A 23,302-nucleotide genomic window follows, 5' to 3' on the forward strand; every position below is an offset into this window, starting at 1 on the left:
ACACTAAAATTCATCTTCATGTTCAAGGTCCCCTTACAATTCATAGAGATGTAGGGCTTAGCTCAGATGCCTAAATGTGGACCTCTAGTACTCTTTGAGTTACATTGTGATATCCAAAACTCCAGAGTTGCACATATGAATAGAGTTAATGGAGTTTAGCAAGAAATTCATGTTTCTCTAAAGCTCAGAACTAAATCTGAGGCTAGCTGCTTGAACAAAGACACACAAAGTGCCATTTCAGAAGACCCAGGTCACCCCTCCCAGCCTTCATTAAGCTTTGCAGAGGGACTCTGGTCTTCCCTGGTTCATACATCATATCTATGTGACTGTCTTGGAAACTCTAGGATAACTCAAAAAGTTCACAGCACCTCTGTCAGGGCAACTATCTTGAGTGCAAGATCTCCATTGACTACAGCAGGAGCATAGATAAGTCCCTTGCATGTAGACCCCCAAATAATAGAGAACTTTTTTAGGCATCATAGTCACAAACAGATTCCCATCCTTTGAAGATGTGAGTGGAAAACTCCTTAACTCACATAAGTCCAAGGCTCCTCAAGCATAATGCTGGTGGTGTGGTCACACTTGTCCAAATTTGGTTTCCTCTTTTTCCTCTTGCCTTGTTATCTGGAACACAAAATAGTTGGTAAGCAGTGGTGGTGTTCTCAGCACTATTTTTCAGTTAAGCTCAAAAGTGGTTTTGGGCTTTTTTTGCTGACTTACCCAAACTGTATATATAAAGAAATAACAATATTATTCACCTGGTGTCTCTCTCTGTCTCAGCCTTTGCATGATTTCTGGAATAGCTTAACTGATGTATGTCTTGGTTTCTTTTGTTTTGTTTTTGGGGTGATTTTTTTGTTTTGGTTCATTTTTTTTGTTGGTATTTTTGCTAATGAATAAAAAATTGTGAGAATCCTAGGGTTTACTCTTCTGCAGTAACCAAATCTGTCCTTAGAAGACCTATCAGCATCCAGAAAACAGCCATTTGTGTCCAAGCAACAGCCTCAACCATTCTGCTCTTTGCCCTCTTCCTCTAAATGACTGGAAATGTTCAAACAATGACAAATAGGAAGCTTGTAAATCCCTGAAAAAGGTTGGCACTGTCGAGGATGAAGCTCACAGAGTGAAGGTCACAGAACATATGACACTAAAAGTACCTCAGGCAATAATTCTGGCTCCCACAGAGCTAACATCAACCATGGCATTAACGAGACAGCTGCAAAAAAACCTCTTATATCCAGCAACCAACGATAACACAAATACCTAAGGACAGGTGGTGAGAGCCTATTTTCTATGATGGCTGTTTGCAGAGGCTTCAGTACCCCACACACCCTTACCCAGTGCCTGTTACTGCTGCTCTCTTCAGTGAAGATCTACCCGACCTGCAAGTTTCAGTAAGAGTTCATGTCTCTTACACTATTCAGATGAAATATCAAGGCTTCAAGTACATTATAGGGGTTTCCTTTGTGGATTTTTCACCCTTCCTGGTTATTTTTTTTTTTCTTGAATAATAGGGAAACAAGATTTTAAAATGATTCTTTACAAATGACTCTTCTAATCTTACAGTCATCAAGCCCATCCATCTCAATCCAATTCAAATTTTAATTTAGGATGGTTTGGAACTGTTAAGCAGCTGCTCACTTTTATTTGATGTTGCACTAAACATTCCAGGAGCACACAGACTAGGGTTTAGCAGATGGAGCACTGTTAGGCACACGATGGTACAAGAGCATGTCTGGTACCTCGGATAATCACAGGATAGCCGTGCTCTAAGCCAGTTGGTCAGCTGGCCTCCTACCCACTGCAGGAGAACACAAGGTTGCTAGCAAGTGTTCAGCTTCTTCCTACAAACCCTTTTTTCCCTCTTCATCATTTTCATTCTTTGTATTTCTCCTGTTTCTCTCAGGATGAAATTACTTTCATGCCAGCTTCATTTCAAAAATCTTGAGTTCTCCTCCTTCCGTATCACATATTCTGGGAAAGGAAAAAATATCTAGTAGCAGAGTTATCATTTGAGCAAACTTCTTCTTGCACAAACTAAAAATGGGGAAGTAAAGTAGAGGGCTTAACTTTGGAAATCCATCAATGGAACTGAACCCATTAAGAAACAGCGTTAGAATTAGCACAATTCATGCCATGCATCTAAACATTTTTCTGTATTTCCATACATGAAGAGTGGCAAGTCCCAAGGAATTTAATGGTGTGTACTATAAATGGCTTCCATTAGTTGTTTTTCCCTTCAGGTTGTGCTAAATGCCTTTACTAACAAAAGATTAGAGTTATAGCATTTTTTACAGTTCAGATAAGGGCTGTAGCTAATTAACATGTCGTCTTAGTAATATTTTTCATTTGTTTGTTTATTTTATTTCTAGGTTTCAGTCAAATTATGGAAAAGAAAAAGCATCATATATAATGTTTGTAAAACTGTTAAAATAAACATTTGATGAATGACTTACCCATACTACCCAATGGATGCCTAGAAATAAAATCATGTGCAGAATGAAAAATGCTACATGAGCTATTTGCTAACTGAAAAAAAAGGAATTCTGCCAGCCCCAGATGTTAGAAGATAATAACATTTAATTTGGCATTGATGAGACATACGTCATTTAAAATACTCCTATTTATAGAAATGGGGTGACTTATCATAGAATCATAGAGTATCTATTTTCAAATACAGAGCATATTAATATTCTTGTCTCTATCACTGTGCTATTTTTTAGAATTTAAATAATTTGGTATAATCTGACCATCAAGACTATTCTTGCAATTCACCAGTGTGTCATTCTCCTTTTTGGGCTTCTAAAAAAAATCAAATACTTGCAGGTACTTTTTCTCAGGAGAGACTTATTTTCTAATTTAAAAAATAAATCTCCCCAACATTACCTTCTCTGTCTTTCTGTAGCCACTACAAGACTTAAAAAGAATTTGTTCATAAAGCATAATATTTAACCAGAGGATAGCTTTTTCCCAACAAATTCCTTCCTTTCCTGAACAGCATAGTACTTTAAAGTCTTTGGTTTGATTACATAGATCTTCAAGCTGGTTTTCCATCATACAATGTATCCTAACCATTAGATAAGAATTGCACGAAAAAAAAATCTTTCAAAAGAAATAGAAGCAAAGGAAAAGAAGAAGCTGTTTCTCAAAAAGTAATTTGTCAATTGATACAAGAAAGGAATCATAATATAAAAATGTTTGTAATAACCTGAAAACCTACTGAAAAATATCTGTCCTTTCTCCTCCAGAATATCCCAAGTAAAAGCAAATTATCATTTGGGCTAATGATGCCAAATCAACTCTGAATTCTGTGCTTGCAGCAATGCTCTTCTGACATATAAAACAGATGAGGCTTGTAGGGAGAAGTGATGGGAAGGATCTCTTATGGAAACTGAGAGAATAATTTGGGAAGTTGGACAAGGTTTTTATCACTCAGAAAGCACATGAAGAGGAAAGGAGATTTTACCTACCTTGACAGAGGCTGCCTTTGCCTTCCATAATGTGTCATTTTCCTGATATTCTCTTGGTGATTTTCCACTCAGCTTGAGCACTACAGACAATTAAATCCAGAAACTGTTAGACTTCAAAAAAAGTTTTTCAGATTCTTAATTTTTACTAGTTGGAGCTGGTTCAAGGAAGTACATCACTATAGCAGTATGAAAAAATTTCTGAGTTAATTAATGTACCTTTAATTAATACACAGGGACACAAAGGGAAAGAGGAAAGCTATAAATACTGAAATGTCACATCATGTTATCTTTAAGTGACTAAACAAGACATGTGAAGGAATAAACGTCTTTTTAAGTCATGTTACTGAGTTGTCTCCTGGGGTCTGTCACAAAAGGGCGCTGCTTACTTCAAGAAATCCTGTGGCTAAGAAATCAAACTGAATTCTGGATTCCAGCATACAGAAATATTTGTACCACAAGTAGATCAAAAAATGTCAACGGGCAAAACCACCAACAGCAGAATAAATTAGAACAAACAACAAAAACTAGGTGGTAATTCACTTTACAATCACTTTCTCTCTAGCAGAGAACTGCTTCAGGAGTTACTTCCTGTATCAAATCATAAATCACTTTTGATTTATACTGCCTGCTCAGCCTTTTCAATTCCTGGCTTCTTTCCATTCTCTAAAGGATCCAGGAACATCCAAAGCTTTTCAGAAAATACCAAAGGCCATCCTATGTGCAGTTGTTGTAAGAGCAGTTTGGTGAAATTTTCATATATGTTTAATATTCTTATATATCCCTCCCCCTTTTGTTAGCATTGTTGCAAGTACAGGAAGTAAGGGATTGTGCACAATGTAGCTCTTTGTTTTGCTTTCCTTCGAATCATTTTTGACCCATCGCCTGAAGAATTACGGCACCGTAATGTAACACGTCCCTGTCTAAGAAGATCTGGTTCAGTCACGCAGAAAACCCTCACCTCCACTGACTTGGCCTACTGGTGCATCACCAGTTCAACTTTTACTGCTTACAACCAGAATCAGGAGGTCTCATAAGCAAAACACTGCCCTTGCATGAGGCTTATCCTTTAGCTTTATGCTTGATCCTGTAGTGTGAACAATCACCCAAGTCACAGCCCCACCTTGCACAACGCAGTCAACATATGACACCCATTGTATTTTCCAGCCATCATTCCACTCACATTGGTCTGGAGGTATTGAATAAATTAAAAAAGACTTCAGCTTTATTAAGGGAAAATCTTAATAGTCACTTATTCACTTAATAGCTGAGATTATGCAATCAATGTCTTGAACCCATACAACTGTTTAAAATTTAGTAGGCAAGAGGTTTATCTAAAATTGGGAGTCAGATCCAATTTAAAAACAGCACAATACTTCTCTTTGAAACAGAAAACTCTTCAGCTTGAGCATTCAATGTAGCCTAGGAGTTATCAAGGAATAATGAATTTTTACTTACATCCAATTTCCCTAAGAAGATACTAATAACACAAAGTCGGTAAAATCTCTACCCACAGAATTTTGGGAAGTTGCTTGCTGCTGTGCATAAGCAGTGTAAGAAGTGGCCCTCCTGAACTGGTAAATTTACAAGTGTGGATGTTTTTGCAAAAATGAAAGACAGTGGAGAATGAGAGCCTTGTATATCTCCAAGGCCATGAGATACCACAGCTTCATAATTCTTGTTCTGATATGCAATTGTAACAAAGCAACTTTTCTCATCACATCTCAGCAAGCACAGAAAAGGAATCTCCTCAGAAACTTTTCTTTCAGACTGTTCTTTCAGAAATATCTCTCAACTGGGGACATATTTCTTGAGTTTTTTCTTCATTAGGCTGCTCTTACCTGCATTTTCAGTTGGCATTTTCAGCTGACTGTGTAGAATGAATATGTTACTTTTAAGAAAGATGTTTTCACCTTTACTTCATGAACAAATTATTCTCAATAAAATGTCTTTACAGTTTTGCCATTAGATAGTTCCATTCAGTTTCTGCAAGATCATTCAAGCTCCACGGCTTTAGTTTAAAAAGGCTGACATAAAAATGAATATCAAGATTTTTAAATAACTTTTCCATTAAGGACTCTAGATTTTCCTCTTTTCAAGAAATGACCTTAGCTGGGAAGTATCCCACTGCAGAAACTGCCCCATCACATCTGGAGTAGGCAGCAACCACTTAAGAGTGATGCCTTACAAAACTTCTTCATCTTAGGCAAAATCTAATCTACTGCTTCTCAAAGCACATGAGAGAAATCCAACTACGCAGGCTGGATTTTTGACCAGCTCTACTTGGGTATTCCTCTTCTTCCCACTAGGAAGCTTGAAAGCAGAGAGAAGAGCAAACACGAGGGATGGCCAAGGACTTCAGTCAATAGTAACAATGAAAGAGCATGAATCATGCCTGTTTAGCAGGTTCATATAAATTTTTTGCTGTTGGCTTGGAACTCTTCTCCATTAAATAATTTACTTATAAGGAAAAAAAGGGTGGAGAAATATAGTTGACTTATGAGGCATTAGTAAGAGTTCATTCGTAGGCAATGGGTGATGATGCTCAACAGTGCCATCCTAAAAATAAATCTATAGGGAAGTAGCCTTCATTACAATTTGAAGACACATTTGTAAATAAATGTTAGTCTTTGAATTCCCTCAAATTCTTCTTGAGTTATTGAGTCTAGTGCCAGTTCCTATCTTTCCTTTCTAATGCCCGCAGAAGTAAATAAAGTTCAGTTTAAAGAATGTAGGATCTGAAGAAAGTTATAATTAGAAGATGTGTGAAGCAGTTTTAAAATGACCTTTCCATGTCAGGCACTACTAATAGAAACTGCTAGCAGTAATTTAAAGCAATGGTGAAGAATGTGCTGTAACTGGTGGACAGAGTCAGCTCCAGTTTTTCACTATCCCTTCTGCAGTCCCACCAGCAGATGCAGAGGCAGCTGTGTCCCTGAGGAAAGTGAAATTCACTGTCTGGGCCATTCACTGCTGCCCCAATGGAAGATGTTGGAGCCAACCATAACATGAAGCAATCCCAGGGTGCCTCCAACTGACCAAAGGTTGGATCAAGAATCTGGGAGCAAGAATACGACTTACAGCACTTTGTTCTCGGTTGCACTGCATGATGAGAAAATTTACCTCAGATTCACTCATGGGTTTGGTGTTAACATAATCAGGTAATCAAAGTTCTATCAATTGAAAGGAGGAAATGACATTTACATTCAGGAACTCTGTTTTATCTACCTCTGCACACAAATAACTGCAAGTTAAAAATATGAGAAAAATACCAAAAGAAATATCATTTTTCAGCAAAAACATGTTCCTTATTGCTGAGTGACTGATTGATTTTTTTTTTCCCCCGCAGCATAATACAATTATTGGAAATTACAAAGCAATAACAAAGACTCTCTCAGCATAAAACGGTTAGAGGATAAGAAATCAAAGTCAGGAAAAGAATAACTCCTTGAGGCATAGATCATCTGTTTTGTTGTAGAATGTTCTAACTACATTAACTTCATTGTAAACCTGAAACTTCTTATTGCAAATAAGGCCGGATGTGAGTTTCCCAGAACTTAGGTGAATTCAGAGCATTGGCAAAGAAATTTAAAGAATAAAAAAGGATTTGAGAAGAGAGAAATTCCACAATTCTACTAAGAAATTATCTTCCAGTTTCTATTATCTATTTTCCATGGTCATTTTTCACAGTAGAGCACAAATACTGTCATGATAGGCAGCACCTGAATCCCTGGGCAGACATCCTTGGGTGGTTTCTGCTGTGATCCTCTCTTCTACCAAGCAGCTACTGTTTAATTCAGTACTGCCCTGCATTTCAATGGCCATTTATGTCTGCCTGGAAAGTACTGAAAAAACCATGAGGGAATGAATGCAGGATTATCATTTGGCAATGATTTGCCTACATTTGTGTCTAATGTAGCTCATGGAGGAGAGAGAAGAAAGGGACTGTGGCAGTGCTCTGTTAGTTTTTGGATGCTGCTACTGCTGCAACCCTGGACTTTACAGAAATGAAGATGACCATGCAAACCACATTGAACACTGAACATAAGTCAAGAACCATAAAATACAAGGAATTAAATTATCTGTTGGGAAATATTGAGATGTTAAATTAGTCAGATTGGAATACAGTTTCTGTGTTTGAAATACCTGTCTGTTGATGTTCAGGCTTACTGCCTTTGGCAAGAGCACTAACAAAAAATACAAGTATACTTAGCTGCAAAATGAATGTTCCTGTAGGTTTGGGGTTTTGTTTTTACCCAGTAAACTGTTATATTTGCCTTCAGTCATTAACAATCCAGACATAACAAACTGCTGTTTGTAAAGTGCCTGAAAAAGCTCACCATTATCAGCATGCATGATATTAGCAATCCTTTTGATGCCATTTCTCATTTTGTCTTCAATTTTACTGAGTAAAAAAAGCCACATCAATAAGGCAGCCATGAAGAAGGAAGGGGTGAGGCAGTGAAAAAGCAAAGGAGCGAGTGAACAAAAAAAGGCAGATACTGGGGAAGTAGATCTCAGCTTTTTGAATTGCAACAGTTTATTTGCACTTGCTTTCACACACAGATGCAAAATTTATGTTGCAGAAGGAATGAGCAAAAACACCATAAAGAAAAGACAACATTGGATTGTAATCCATTAAAAAGTTGTTCTTGGCTGAGTTTCAAACAGACCTTTTGCAAAGATATTAAGCTTAGTAGCTCCTAAGAGCTTAAAAAAAAAAAAAATCACCCTAATCAATGAGATGTTGTTCAGACATTTCAGCCAAAGCTGAAAAATTTAATTGCCTAAACTTCTTCACTTTAGGTAATCTCAAAGAGCACTCAGCCATTCTTAATGCCATTTTTAAGCAAAAGTGTGATCAGTGCAGCATGCTTTGGGCACAGGTCTGTTTGCACACCTTGCCCATCACTCCCTGTGAAAAACACACGGGTGTCCCTTGCCCTCATGATGCCTTTTTGTCTGGCAGCTCTGCATGTCTCCAGCTTTAATTCGTTCTTCAGAACTTAGGACTTTGAATCACTAGAGTAATTCAAGGTATTGTCAAGGAGCTGTTTCAATCCATTGATAAAAAACAAGTGAGATAGCAGTTTCGAAGCTCGCACACTCCTGTGAGAGCTCTGCCTTCCTACTGGAGCCTGCTCTGGTTGGAGCTGCCAACCCTGCACTGCTGCAGATCAGAGGTGCACGTTATCAGAGTATTTTACATTCAATACTTAATCTACTTAGCCTATACTTTTAACTCCCTTAATGCATCACACAAAGTCCTTCTGTGAGAATATTAGAAGCTTTCATTTCCACCAGCTCTTCTTTACTGATTCTTTGGGTTAAAGGCAACTAAAGAAACTAACAACAGGCTCTGTATGAGAGTATACAAACTCACAGGCATTGCTTTAATTAAATAAAAGGCAGAATAGCAGCTTATCTTTTCTACACAACACAATCAGTGTTTTAACTGTGCAAGCAGGAGTTCACATTAGCATATGCTCCAGTAAGTGGCCCTGTTACCAATTCAACTAAAACAATAGTAGCAGCCAAAGTTAACACAGGTTTTCACCTTTCAGTAATGTTTTCAATACCTCAGGATTTACTCTGGACAAGCTTATTCCCCAAGCAGTGGAGCATACTGTTCTTTTTATAAAATTCAGACCACATTCTGCAGTCATTTCAAAAGATAATTTTCATTTACTTCTCTTATGTTTTACAAATATATATCTGTAAATTGTATATTCCTAACAACTTATAGACCCTGACACTGCTCAGACCAGCCTGGTTTGTTTTGTAGACTGCACTGACAATTAGGAAGTTTTTGCAGGCTACACTGAGAATCTGGAAAATTATACAGAGGGTTTCAAAAAATGTAAATGCCAAAGCATGTTTCATAGCTATCCAGGAGGTTCTGCCAGTTGTGGTTGTGCATCATTAGTTTTGTATTGGATGTTCCTTTGATGCTGTTTTTCAGGCATACATATTCAAGGAGTTACATATCTGAAAGGCTCTGCTGGGCAAAATGCTTTCTCATAACCATTGATCCAAAACAGCCCCAGAGACAAACCTGTCTTTGCTCTCTTTTAGACTCCTGACCTGACTCCAGAAACACCCTCAAAGAGATTCACTCCTTACAGACCTGGATAAGATTGTCCAAATCTCCAGAAGAAACTGATTGCATAAGGGTTGAAATTAATGCTCTGTTAAGGGCTCAAGCCTTGAATAGAATCCTGAGTTTCTTTTCAGGATTTTAAGTAGCAATTTATCAGCACAAGTTTGCTTTAATCTTCTAATCATTCAATAAAGCATTTCCTGTCATTCCTATGTATCATTATTGGCTTTTGTTTCCTGACAGCTTATTTTTACAGCTTCCCGTCTCAGATTGTCTTCCAGGGAGAAGGTTCTAAACAAGCTCCTGGGATCTGCATTCATGGCACTGAAGCGACAGCAATACGTTCTCTGAAATTGATAGTTGCCAGTTGCAAGCCTCTCTCAAGCTCATCCTCTAACAGAAAAATGAAGTTATCAGAAAATATAATCTTTGAACTCATCAGTCATTGTGTTAAGAGTTCTCTTTTATTGCACTCATAATGTTATCAGTTTTATTCAAAACAAACATTTACATGTATTCATGCACAGAAGTGAATGTGTTTCTGAAAGAAGTATAAAGGAGGCTGGAAGTTTTTGCACTTTCTTCTTTTTATACTTAACATAGGATGGAATGTTTACCAAATAAATACTCTATAAATAATTCAAAATTAGAATTAGTGTCAAGAGATACAGAGTTGAATAACGCATAAAAAGGGGATTTATTTCCAGATTACTCTGACACTGACCCTCAGTGGAGTTGCTAAAAATCAGAATACTGCAATCTTTGGAAAAGTTGGAATAGGATAGTCTGTATTTTAACAGATTGTGTCTTTCTACTTGGTTAACCCAAATTAATCTGCCCTTCATTAGCAGATTCTAATTTAGCATAAATGCTTAATATGGGAAACCTAAAAAACTCTCACTTTTTTGGTTTTGGGTTTAGATCACAGTTAGAAATACTTACGTGTAAGAGAACTGAGACATGATAAAGCTGAAAAGCAAACTGTATATGGGAGATGAGACACTGACTTCTCCCAAGACTCAACCCATTTGTTTGTAAAAGTGAAAGGGAGGATGTGTTGCATTTTCCCATTTTGGAGATAGTATTTGTAGGTAATGACATTCCAGTGAGCTGAACCACAGAAAATGTAGATGCTAACATGTTTGTAGCACACTACTGTGAGTGACATATGCAGAGGCAACCTTCATGCCCTACTCACCTTCCTTTTGATAGGATCAGGCCCCTCACTGCTCTCAAAACTCCTCTTTTTCACTTGAAAATAACTAGCAAAGTTGCAAAAGGAAGAAGAAAAAAATCTATAGACCTCTAAAATAGAACAGGCCAGGGAACCATCAGAGCCCCTCTGCTGGCTGTTTAATATTTCTCTCATAGAGGAGATAAGGTTTGGAGCTTATCAACCCAGGGATAACTTTAAAGACTTTCCCTTCTTTGATCTTAACAAGAACCCATTTATGCTTCTGTGCATCAGCAGTACATTTCCTGGAAGGTCCATAGCTACTGTCCTTGGAGGAGTGACTGATGTTTAAAATCCAAAGTTCATCTTCATTGCTAAGTGTCACTGCAGCAAATACCCTGAACTTATGGAAACACTGCTTGGATACATCAGTTGGTTGCTGGAGGTATGTTATAATACTGATTTGTAATTCAGAACAGAAATGTTTCCAGCACTGTGTGGTAACAACAGCATCAGTAGACCTCAAAACAGTAGGGAGTTTTTCTCATCAGCTGCACAAGTTTGAATCATTACCTTGTAGAGCAGGTCTGAAGTTTGAACTGAGAAGTTATCTGAAGATACACTGCAAAAGGTATGCTCAGCCACCAGCATGCTCGGGTTTTTTTAATCTATTTATCTTTATATGGCGTAAAACAATGAATAAAGTGAACATCCAAAGAATAGAAAAAGAAAAAAATACCAGGCAAAAAACCTGTAGTGGGTGGGAGGGGGGAGAAAACCCCAAAATAACCAAAATCAAACACATCCCAGATTTAGCAGTTTCTCAGAAGAATTTTTAAGGGAAATGGGTATGTGCCTGAGAAGGCATAGAACTGTCCTCTCATAAATATATCTACAATGATGATCTCTCTTTCAGAGGAGCAAAAAGGAATTTTTGCTAAAAACAACTGTGCCATGTAGGTTATCATGATTTCTTGACTTCAATGCAGTGATTTGCATCAGTGACAAATTGATTCCAGACAGGAGACACGCATGGTTATTGTGCCCTAAGGTTGTTACAAGAACTCAAGTTAATTATAAAAGAATTTGAGCTTAACTGATGGTAAAGCATTCCAAATGTCATGTGAAATACTTGTGGATAAATTTGTTCATCTGATAACTGGGTTCTACCAGCGTAACTAAGGGCAAATTCTCCAGCACTATCTCCAAAAGAGCACTACCTTTGAATTAACTTAGAGCATTAATTATTGCTATTCATTTCTTCTTAAATAAGTATGTTACTTCTTGTTATAAGCTGACTATACTTTCTCAGTTTTGAACCTAATAAAAATAACATATAAATGAAACCTGCTCTAATCATGATCTACCAGATAGCTGACAGACATGAAATTAAGAGAGCAGGGCAATGATTTCACAGTTTCCAACAGATCCCACTATTGGTTAAGTATGTTGTGAACTTTAATGAGTATTGAATTTCTCCCAGTTTTCTAGAGTGCATTTTGCGATGTTGTCCTTTCACTGTGGAAGTTAGACTAAAAACCAAAAAGCCAAGGGGCTAGGAAACACTTCAAACTAGTTTAGCAAACCAAGTTTTGGAAATGTCTTGCACTGTTCCCTTGGCAATTATCCTTTCCAGATGAGCTAATATGTAACATGTCTTGGTCTGACATGTTTTTAGTTGATTTTTCATCAGAAGAGCTCTACTGAGAGAACTTATTCAATATTACTACAAGTGAGATAAGACTTAGTGGACCTTAGTCAACCACCAAGAGCAGCAAGATGTCTGCAATTGGATTGCAGCTAAATCATTTTCATAATGGATTTTATTAATTGAATAATTTTCATGCCTAAGCAGGATTTAACTAGGGTCATATCATCCAATATCATCCATTATTAACTAGGGTCAGCTATCATCCAATTTAGCAATCACCAACCAATTTTGAAGTGCAGTATTTCACAGAATCATGCAACCATGGATTGGTTTGCATTGGAAGGGATATTCCCATCTAGTTCCAACCCCTTGTGATGGGCAGGGACACCTTCCACTAACCAAGTTGTTCAAAGGCCCATGCAACCTGGGCTGGAACACACCTGGGGATGTGGCACCCATGAGTGCTCTGATCCAGAGCCTCACAATAAAAAATTTCTTCCTAATATCTAATCTAAACCAGCACTCTTTCTGTTTAAAGCCATTGCCCCTTTTCCTATCTCTGCATGCCTTTGTGTTTCCTGTATTTTAAGTGACAGACTTTAGATGAAAGAATTCATCTAAAAGAATGAAGAATTCATTCTTTTAGAATTCATCTAAAAGAAAAGCGGCTTATTAATTTTGTTTGAATGACAAAGATAATCTCCCAGTCTCTTTTTTTCCACCCCAGACAAAGGTTATAGTTACAATATTTATATATATTGACATTGAGTACCTACCCATATGTTTTGTGTTCTCTGGAAAGTAATCATTCATATAAAACTTTTATATATTTGCTCAGCATAAACAAAAATCTCCCACTGTAGCTGAGACGTACATTTTCATTCTCAGCAGAAGTATCACAGGCTTTACTAGCTTATACTGTGAGCACTAGACTCTCCAAAATAATGGGTCATTAGGTAACTTTTCTGTTGTTCTGTTGGTGGGATTGGTTGGAAGTCTTTGAAATATATTATGCTTTCTCTAGCAACTATTTATCTTTTCAGAGCTGCCAGACTCCGGCTTTCATCAGATAAACACATATCCCAAAATATTTCACAATTAAGGTAAATACACATCCCAAAATATTTTACAGTTAAGGTAGTTTCTAATTAATTTTTTTACCTGAAGATCTGGAAAAACAACTTATCAGACATTCTTTGACTTGTTTTTATTGTAGTATCACACAAAACTGCCTTTGTGTAGAAGGCAAAGCCTTCCTAAAGGCCTCTGAGAATCTTCTGACATGGTCCAGCAGAGGAGTAATCAGAGGGCTGAAAGTGATTAAAGAGATAAGCCTAGGTAAAGAGAAAGAAAGGTTCTTGAGAGTCATTTTTGCTTGTCTGAAAGGGAAAAGACCTAACAAACACAAATTAGCGCTAAGTGACACAGTAGTAAGAAAACCTGGCCACACTGTGAGGAGTGCAATTAAATGTCTGAGTATGCTCCAAGATTATACCTTGCCAATTATCATTCAAGCTGATAATACACAGAACTCCTGCTCACCAGAGGTCCCATTCACCTCAATATCTTATTTTCCTTATCTCTAGGCCAAGAAGGACAAAGATTTCCAAAAACATACATGCTAACAAGGTCACAGAACAATCAGTGACAAGGGGGATAATCATTAACTTGCAAAATTGGATTTGAAGAAGAAAGGAGCTGAAATTACTGTAGAAAGGCAAATCCTTCTGTATCACCTCTTCTGTTTCATTCATTGAAAACCAGAAATTAAGTTTTTCAATTTCTTTAGTACAATCAGATTTTAAAAATTCTTGCAGTAATCACCCAGGTTATGAGGACAAGACAATTCTGTACCTGTCTGAGAAAGTAAAAGATCAGAAAGTCTACAAGTAAACATTATCCTACAATGATTTGCTGCTTAACCTGGATATCCAGTAAAATAAACTAATCTAAAATTTGTGTATTTTATAATGCAAAAAGTCGGGAAAAAATACTGCAGATAAAGTGAATAAAACAGATTGTTTAGTCCTTCATAATTCAGTACATTAATCTGACAAGAAAACATTCCTATTGCTTTAAGAACTAAGGCATACTTATTCTGAAGATGTATAAAGCATTTCCATAATGATTTTGTGTGTATGTATTTATATCCAACTATATCTTTTAAACTACTTGGGGTGTTTCAATAATTCTTAGAGGAAGAAAAAAAAAGTCAAAAAAGAAAAGTCCTTGAGTTGAATGTAACCAGAAATACACAATAGTGGACCAGACTGTAGGTATCTACATTAAATACCCCTTCTCGACCAGACAAGTCAGGTCGAGAAGGGGTATTTAATGTAGATATCAGGAAAGAGGTCTCTGCTGCAAGCATATATTGAACTGTTTTTTTTTAAAGGATGTCCTTCTGAAAGAAAAGACCTGATTGGGTGTTAGCCTTGTTAATGAGCATGTGGTTAGAAAGCCACACAGAAAACAACCAAGAATCATTTGGCCCTTTCCACAGTCAGAAAGTCAGTTCAAGCAGAATGAGCAGTAACTTAAATGTATTTTCCCCAATCACAGTAGCATAGAAAAAATATAGTTCTGACAGTCAAATACTTTGTGTTTTCAAATGCATTTCCTCTTGTTTGTTTGGAGGTGTGCACATGTGTAAAATACAAAAGCAGTTGCCAAGAGAATCATGCTATGACTTGTTCTGCTGAGCTGCAGAACGATCCTAAGGTCAGCCACCAGGGCGAGCAGAGCTGAGCTTCTCAGGGGTGGATTGGTAAGAAACCACTGTCAGTCTCACAGGTAAAACTGCCTTCTCAGTGACTTTAAGGAACAGCAATTCAATTGCCTGAGGACATTAGTATGGAGGACATAATAAATATGAAGGTGTAAGAACAGTGATTTCCTCCTTTAGCTTTAGAATTCAGGTTTAAGCCAGCTGAAGTCCAACTCCAAGTTCTACCCAAGGCTAAGATGAATGGCAAGCAAGTGCTAAGAACGAACCAGCACCATGCGATATGGATGCCTCAAGAGGTCTTTGCACAGTCATATTGACCACAGTGTCCAATACAAAAGACAACGCTCAATTTTTTTGACAGCTTCAGATCCAGGTTATTAATAGTGAGACCCAACTGATAAGAACATTCATAGGAAAGGTTAAAGACAAAGCTTAGGGAAAAGGAAGATTTCCATGAAAGGAGTAGCAGAACACTAACAATCACTCATGGATAAAACAGACAAAACTATATTCAACAGCCAAATGACCATAATCAAGTTCAAAATCAAAGATTCACCTGCATCTATTATTTAATATTTTCAAACGTGCAGTAGAGAAAGCATATGATGCAGATGACAAAGATAAATGTTGATGACATGGCTATTTCATTTATGTTTTAGTACAGAGTCATGAAGAGTTTACTTCAGAGAAAAAGTTAGACAAGAAGAGTTTTTCCATTTCTAAGAATGGAAACACAAGGTAGCTGCTGTAATTTTAAATGCTGAGCTTGCTTAGAATTCTCTATGCCTCTCCAATTTCTAATATTAAATAAAATATTTATAATATTAAATAAAAATCTTCTGCCTTCTAAATCAATTGTTATAAGGCTTATTTTTCCATCACACACAAAGAATATAAATCATATAAATTTCCATTGAAATTTTTTATTAAGTCATTACAGATATAAAAAGATAATAACCCCAGTTCTATGGCCTTCTCATTCACAGATTTGTATTGTTCCCACAATTCTTACTGCATTAGGGAACAATATAAGATCTTTCCTGTAATTAAATTATCCAGTGGATAATTTAACATTCCTAGATCTCTGCACATTTTCTTATTGGATACTTTTTCATTTATTAAATAAAATAACATTATAGTAGGAACTAATAGACTTATGACTCACAATTATATTAAATATTTGGCAGATATACTTTTTATAATTTTTTGCATATTTATATGTCTTATATTTAAAAAAAATGCTAAGGAATATAGCTCATTTTTGGTAGGTATTCTGAAGACATTCTTTGAAGTAAAAAGATACATTGAATATTCATTTGGTAGTACACAGGCCTTTTAAAAATGTTATATTAAAATCTTGACAAAGTTAGTAAAATATCTTAAAATAAATCTTTTTCTTACTTGGAATTTAACTTCCAGACAGGTCATCTTAATAGATCAAAAATATAAATTAATATTTATAATCACTTGCTTTGGCCTATAAAATTCATACAGCTTTGCAACACAAATCTTTCTGAAACAAAGAGGTTCAAATATGAAATTGTAGGTTTAAAAATGAAGTAATTATAATTAGTTTTAAACTCCTATCACCTAGATGTGCCTTTTTTCCTCAGAAATAAAGGAAGCTATGCTTCAGAAAGAGTTGCAAGAGAATGCCCTGTGCAAAAAGCTGTTGAGTTGGTAACACCCATGTTTCAACAACAGCGCCCTCTCCAACCTGCCAGGTAACCTGACACAGATTTTCAGAGCATTTATGAAACCTGATAAAGTAGGAAAAAGTATCAAAGCCTCAAGAGGGTTTCATTTTCATATTTTCCAGGACACTGTAATAAGGCCAGAGTATACTTTATATACTGCATAAAGGAACTTCTACTGCACTGTTTTGTCTCTACAAGGTTTAGGGTTGATCTCCATGTTTAACTTTCTTCTCCCGTCTTTCCTCCATTAACACAGGAGAGTGAGTTTTCATTTACAAACAGAACTATTTTATAGAGAGACAGTCATACAATATTAGACTCTCATATCTCTAGCACTGATAACTGTGGCAGATCCCAACATTTCTAGCACATAAATGTAAATACAGGAATAAACTTTGGAGTTATTAATAACAAATCTCTGTGAAAGTTTGTGTTTGTTTCAAAGATGGGGAGTAATATCATAACTCAAAGGAAGCTGGCATCTCAACAAAACATAATCCAACACCTGAGCAATACATAATTCTGGAAAAAGAAGCATTTGACAATGTAATGAAATTGATACAACCAGAACAAACAAGGTTGTCCTCATAGCACTTCCATAGGGAAATAGGAGAAGTGTTGTAGAAACATTGGTTAAAAGTCTTTTAGGATTTCTTTCTCGGCTTTTGCAAATCTTAGATAATAGAGAAATTTCAACAGCATCCTGAGCAGTAGGAGGTTCTTTATCCTTAGCCACAATTGTGACTTCTGCAGGCAATTTTAAGCTGGGCGATTTGAGAAATATATGAAAAGTTACATAGAATGGCAAGGTCAAGAAATAATTTGCCACCCGGCAAAACACAAGAGTGAAGAGGAAAGGAAGTTGATCTAATTAACTAGATAAACCATTCAGGAGGGAACATCATAGACAAGCATCTCCTCTAAGTTTACACAACAACAGAAAAATAAGGTGAAGAAGAAGGAAGGAGAAGGAGCAGCAAATGGAAAATACATAATATATACAAGAGATAATTCATTTGGGATTTCAAATACTGTTAGAGAGGCTTGATCCTGCATAGTACTGTGTGAGAGGGCATCAAGATGCATGACTTTAATTATTTTTCCTGTTTTATTCCTATCCATGGATTGTGTCTGTTCTGCTTGTCAGGGTCCTGAGGATGCTGCCAGCCCCGACAGGTCTGGCCCAGCTTCCCTGGGGGCCCCGCAAGCTCTGCCCCGCGCCCAGCAGGAAGGGGATGGTGGCCTGTGCTGGGGTCACCTCAGCTGGCCTGCCCTACTCCAGCAGCTGGCCCTCGCCACGCCCTGGTACCTGCCTGCCCTCAGACCTGGGCCTCAGACAGGGACACAAGTCAGGCCCAGTGCAGCCGAGCAGTGCTGCAGCCCAGCTCTGCTCCCATCAGTGGAGTTCTACCTTTGGGCGCCAAAGATCTAGGGTTTAATATTCCATATATACCCGAGAGAAGGTGATGTTCACAGAGCTGGGTGCACCATCCCTGCACCCCAAAACCAGCTGCCACTCCCACACTGCTTTTGGGAGCTCCTTATGAGTTCATACAAGCAGGACACTTCAATTTTGGTACATATTTCTGTTGCAGACTAGTCATAGCTTTCCTAGAAAGGTGAAAACAAGTCTAGAGAAATAGAATATCACTGTCAACATATGCACACTGGATCAAACATATGCAGGATCAGAAATGTGTCTCTGACTGAATGGCTTCCCACCCAGAGGGCTGCAAAGCATGCAATGTATCAATAAGTTTCCTGACACCTTAAAATTGAAACACCTAGACTTCCCTCCTAGTTTTTTTTTTTTTTCCTTTTTTCTTTTTATTTCCTCAAGTTATGATATGATAATTAGGATTTTTTGGCCTCAAAGCCCATGACTAAATCTCTTTCATTTTAATGACATTATTGGAGCTCTTCAATCATAGGGTTAAGCCTCTCCTCTAGCCCGAGGCATCTCATAATTACCTTCACAGAATGGCAATCAGAACATTCATAAAACATCAAACATTCAAATGTTGCAGTATTGAAATGTTGCAGGACTCAAATCTCTACAAAAATATCTCAATACAATATACATTCCTAAGTGAGGTCTCTCCTGGGACCTACAAGCTAACACTGCACTCCCTGAGAATCAGCACAACCCAGGGCAGCTCTGATTTGTCCCAAGATGTTAAAGAGATCACGTAATTCCATCACAGTTACAGGGAGGACTGTGCAAATGAAGGCTTTTCAAATGAATGTGATATTGAGGCCATTATGTTCTGACTATTAAGGCAATGTTGGAATTTTTTTAAAGCTGGCATATAAATGAAACAGGCACATTTTGCTGTGCTTTCATTAAACCAGAAAAAGCACAAGAGCAAAACCAAATAGTTTTTATGTTTCACTTTGAGATGCAGGACTCTTTAGAATATAGGATTTAGACCCCTAGAATCCCATCTTTTTTAAATTCTGAAGTCTATTGCTACTGAAAGATTTGTCAAAACAGATTTGGACAGAAGATTTTTTGCAACAAGAAACTGTGTCTTCCTGAAACTTACTTTATAAAAAATCCTGACTAGCTCTACACGACCTACATATGCACAGAGTAGCAAATATGCCTAAAATATAACAGTGAGGTCCTGCCCTTAGGTATGCAGGTATCTGTGGAAAAATGATAAAAAAACTCCATATCACTCAGGGGCAGCATGTCTTTGAAATTACGTGTACAAGTTTTAGGATCAAGAGAAAAGCATCCTAGTCTCTCCTTACTCTTCTGGATGATGATGAGACAATCACTTCCCACATTTAAAATAAGGACAATAATTGCACCTCTTTGCAAACAGCTGCAAGATCTATTACTACAACACACAATATTTGACATAGGTATTAAGTATTAATTAATATTTGACTTAAGTAAGAGCACTTTACTCCAGATACACATCTCCAGAAACCGCAGTTCACACTGGGAATACTTAGAAATACTTTAAAAAGTTGTCAGCACAGGTTGTGGGACAATGGGCAGCTCTGAAGACCTTAGGCCTCCCAGGGGTTTTATAAGAGACACAGAAGGGGGGTCAGTTTGCTCTTACCTGACACTCAGAGTGAGGTGGAATTTGCAGCATCTTACACATAGACATGGACTGCGTTTGTAGGTTACATTTTGCTGTGTCTGGTGGGCGGAACCGGGTTGGAGTCTCCCTTAATAAAATCTGTGACACTATCACTGTCAGAGATGACACAGACAGATCAGAAGGCTAATTCCCTTTATTAAGAAACTCATTCCTTTTTATGCTCTAGTTTGCTACAGGTGGACCTAATGAGTCCTTTAATGAAAACACCATCACCATTGGCTAATTAAGAAACCGCCCTTTGGTAAACTGTTTCCATAACACATTCCACACGTCCACAAACACCAGGTGCAGCCATTTAAGATAAGAAGTGGTTGTAATTCTTTTCTCTGAGCTTCTCACAGCCTTTCCCAGAATGATGCCTGGGAAAGTTGTCTGTTCTCTCTGTGACCAGAGAGCTGCCACCACATCCCACCTCTTAAAGGTGATCAGCACAACACAGGGATAGGGTGAGTACAGCCCAGAAAACAGCACCGGGAGTCGGGATTGACTTGGAAGTTGCTGCTTCTGACATGGTTCCTGGAAGGCTGTTGTCATCTTATTGCAGGGGTTGCTACTGTTGTCTCCTTATCCTCTGCTGGGTGTCTGTGAGACAGCAGCCAGCTGGGGGAGAAGGCCCTGATGGAGTGTCCCAGCACCTTGGCAGGGGAGAACACATTACCTGGAGAAGAGCAGCTCTCTCCAGAGACTCCCAGCAAACGTAGCTGGGCTCCAGCTTGTGGCTGTGCAAAGACAGCTCTTGGCCACTGCTCCTCTGCAAAGCAGCTAGAAAAGAACCATGGTCTCTGTAGGGCCCATAATTGTCCATTTCTGACAGTGCATTAAGGCAGACAGCTGTGTAGTGTTTTGGACTCTCTCTCTAAGTTTGGGTGCCATGTTCCCTAAGTACTTCAAGGCTGCTTGCTGTAGTAGACAGCTTACAAGCTCTTGGTGCAGTCTACACGTCCTTTATTCCCCTCTGTCTATACTGAGTTTAGCACAGGTACCTGTCTCAAGACATTTGCTAAAAACTGGATTTCTGAGTCATGCCACATAGCTGCCCTTGTGTTGCTGATCCTTCTTGGACTTTGTTCAGATAAAACAGAGGGAAAACATGATGTTATAGTCCATGGAAGAGGGCATTGGCCTCATCAGAGCCAGTAACTCTCTGTACACACATCTCATCCCTTACAGCATCCTGCTGAAGACAGCACCAACCTAAGCCAAGCAGGACCCACTTTCTGAGGCAGAGTGACAGCTGGGACATTGTGTGGGACACATGTGAGACCTACTTGGACACCTTTGAAGGACGGGGAAGATCAGGGCACTGTCAGACCTGGCAGAAGTTGAATCTATAATGTGTTCATGTTCTGGACCCCGGCATGCCTTACGTGCTGCTGCTCACTGAGATTTCTGTGATGAAGAAGCACCTCCTCATCACAAGGCTAGAACCCAGACACGGATCAGTGTGTCAGCAGCACAGCATGGGATGATCCAACAAGCCCACCAGCACACAGCTGCTCAGCCATGGGGGTCTCTACCAGCACGAGGGCTGCTGTGAGACAGCACCTACAGCTGCCTCTCTGGCAGAACCTGCAGAGAGGAGACTGTGCTGAGATTCCAAGAGAAGAGAAGAGAAGAGAAGAGAAGAGAAGAGAAGAGAAGAGAAGAGAAGAGAAGAGAAGAGAAGAGAAGAGAAGAGAAGAGAAAGAAGAGAAGAGAAGAGAAGAGAAGAGAAGAGAAGAGAAGAGAAGAGAAGAGAAGAGAAGAGAAGAGAAGAGAAGAGAAGAGAAGAGAAGAGAAGAGAAGAGAAGAGAAGAGAAGAGAAGAGAAGAGAAGAGAAGAGAAGAGAAGAGAAGAGAAGAGAGAGAAGAGAAGAGAAGAAAGAGAAGAGAAGAGAAGAGAAGAGAAGAGAAGAGAAGAGAAGAGAAGAGAAGAGAAGAGAAGAGAGAAGAGAAGAGAAGAGAAGAGAAGAGAAGAGAGAAGAGAAGAGAAGAGAAGAGAAGAGAAGAGAGAGAAGAGAAGAGAAGAGAAGAGAAGAGTCTTAGTGATCTTTGAAGCCTAATTTTGGAAAGATCTTCATGGCTTCTCTGAGCTCATCTCAACTATTAGGAAGCTTATTTCAAGAAAAGAGCCCTGGGGGCTGTAAAGCAGATGTTCACATTTCCTGTTGTTTTTAAAAAATAAACTTTTGTCATTTAATGCCACTGATTGGATCAGATGGAGGATTTATTACCCCCACTTTGAATATAGTTCTAATGTCAAAGGACTCTTGGTTTCCATGAAAAACAGTCAGGTGGTAGACTGAGAATTAAGTGCTGGGAATTGGAGTAGAAAAAGAATATTTAAAATCATCCGGGTTTTCACAGATAAACAAACCCCATTTATTGCAAAAGAATTCTTTCTAACAGTAGCAAAGGAATTTTCATTCATAAACAAGTTCACAGGATCACTCTTTCAACATCTGCATAGGTCAGTCTAAGTGCTTGCTTTGAATTCCTTGGGGCAGTTTTAATTTTCAATGCAGAATCATTACCACACCAGCCATGCAGTGGAGGACTGAATCCTGTATATTGAGCAGAATCAGCTAAACTGGAGGAGGAGTTTTTCCATTGATTTTTAGAATCTGAGGGTAAGCTGTGCAATGAAACGACTTTTACTTTATTTTTCTCTTGCAATGTGGCTGCTCCCTTGGCTTCAGTAATTAAATTGCTGGAGAAACTCTAATTGCAAATTTAAAATTAACTAGATGAAAATTGTGGCAGCATAAAAGTGAGTAGCTCATAATTTCAGTTATACCTGTTTGGTAATAAATATTAATGAGTTTTCAGCTTGGAAGAGACAAAAGCCTGTAGAACTGTGTTTTTTTCACTTACTAGGAAATGCTGGTTCTGCAGCACCACAGAGTTTTGTAAAACCAAAACAGCATGCAGATTCATGGCTTCTATGGTGGGAGAGTATTTTATATAGATTCTATTTTTTTTATGTGAGGATAGTTTTACATATTTGGGCACTAATTTTTTGAGAGAAAAAGCCTTAAACCATTCCTATTACAGACAATGGAAAGACCCCAATCTGGCTCCTGTAGACCCAGCAGAGTGCAAGCACTGGCAGAGACCTGACCTTAAGAGAAATGGCAAAGTCCCACCTGATGAAATGAAGATCACTCCTGAGCCATCCAGGAATGCTTCTGTTGGAGGAGTGTTGGTTCACCAAGGCAACTGACTGTATACTCTCTCTTTTGACATTTAATATAATTTTTTTTCCAGTTCCAATCCCAGGAAAGCCATTAAGAGGCAATTCCTGGGCACCATAAGAAATATAAATTGCTGGGTAGCTTTATGTCCCTCACCATTAGCAAGGCTCACTCTGGTTTTGCATGAGCTAAGA

The 23,302-nt window shown here is 38.1% G+C and overlaps 1 long non-coding RNA gene across 1 annotated transcript; it reads right to left on the reverse strand.

The window, feature by feature from the left end:
• Nucleotides 1-436: 436 nt before the first annotated feature.
• LOC132071828 (uncharacterized) lies at nucleotides 437-20,036 on the reverse strand. Its single transcript, XR_009418203.1, has 3 exons — nucleotides 19,895-20,036; nucleotides 3,471-3,550; nucleotides 437-624 (listed from the first exon to the last, which is right to left on the reverse strand). It is a non-coding gene; the product is annotated as an uncharacterized LOC132071828 (long non-coding RNA).
• Between the last annotated feature and the right edge of the window lie 3,266 nt (nucleotides 20,037-23,302).

The sequence above is a fragment of the Ammospiza nelsoni genome, chromosome 3, assembly GCF_027579445.1.
Source record: "Ammospiza nelsoni isolate bAmmNel1 chromosome 3, bAmmNel1.pri, whole genome shotgun sequence".
Classification (NCBI taxonomy): Eukaryota; Metazoa; Chordata; class Aves; order Passeriformes; family Passerellidae; genus Ammospiza; species Ammospiza nelsoni.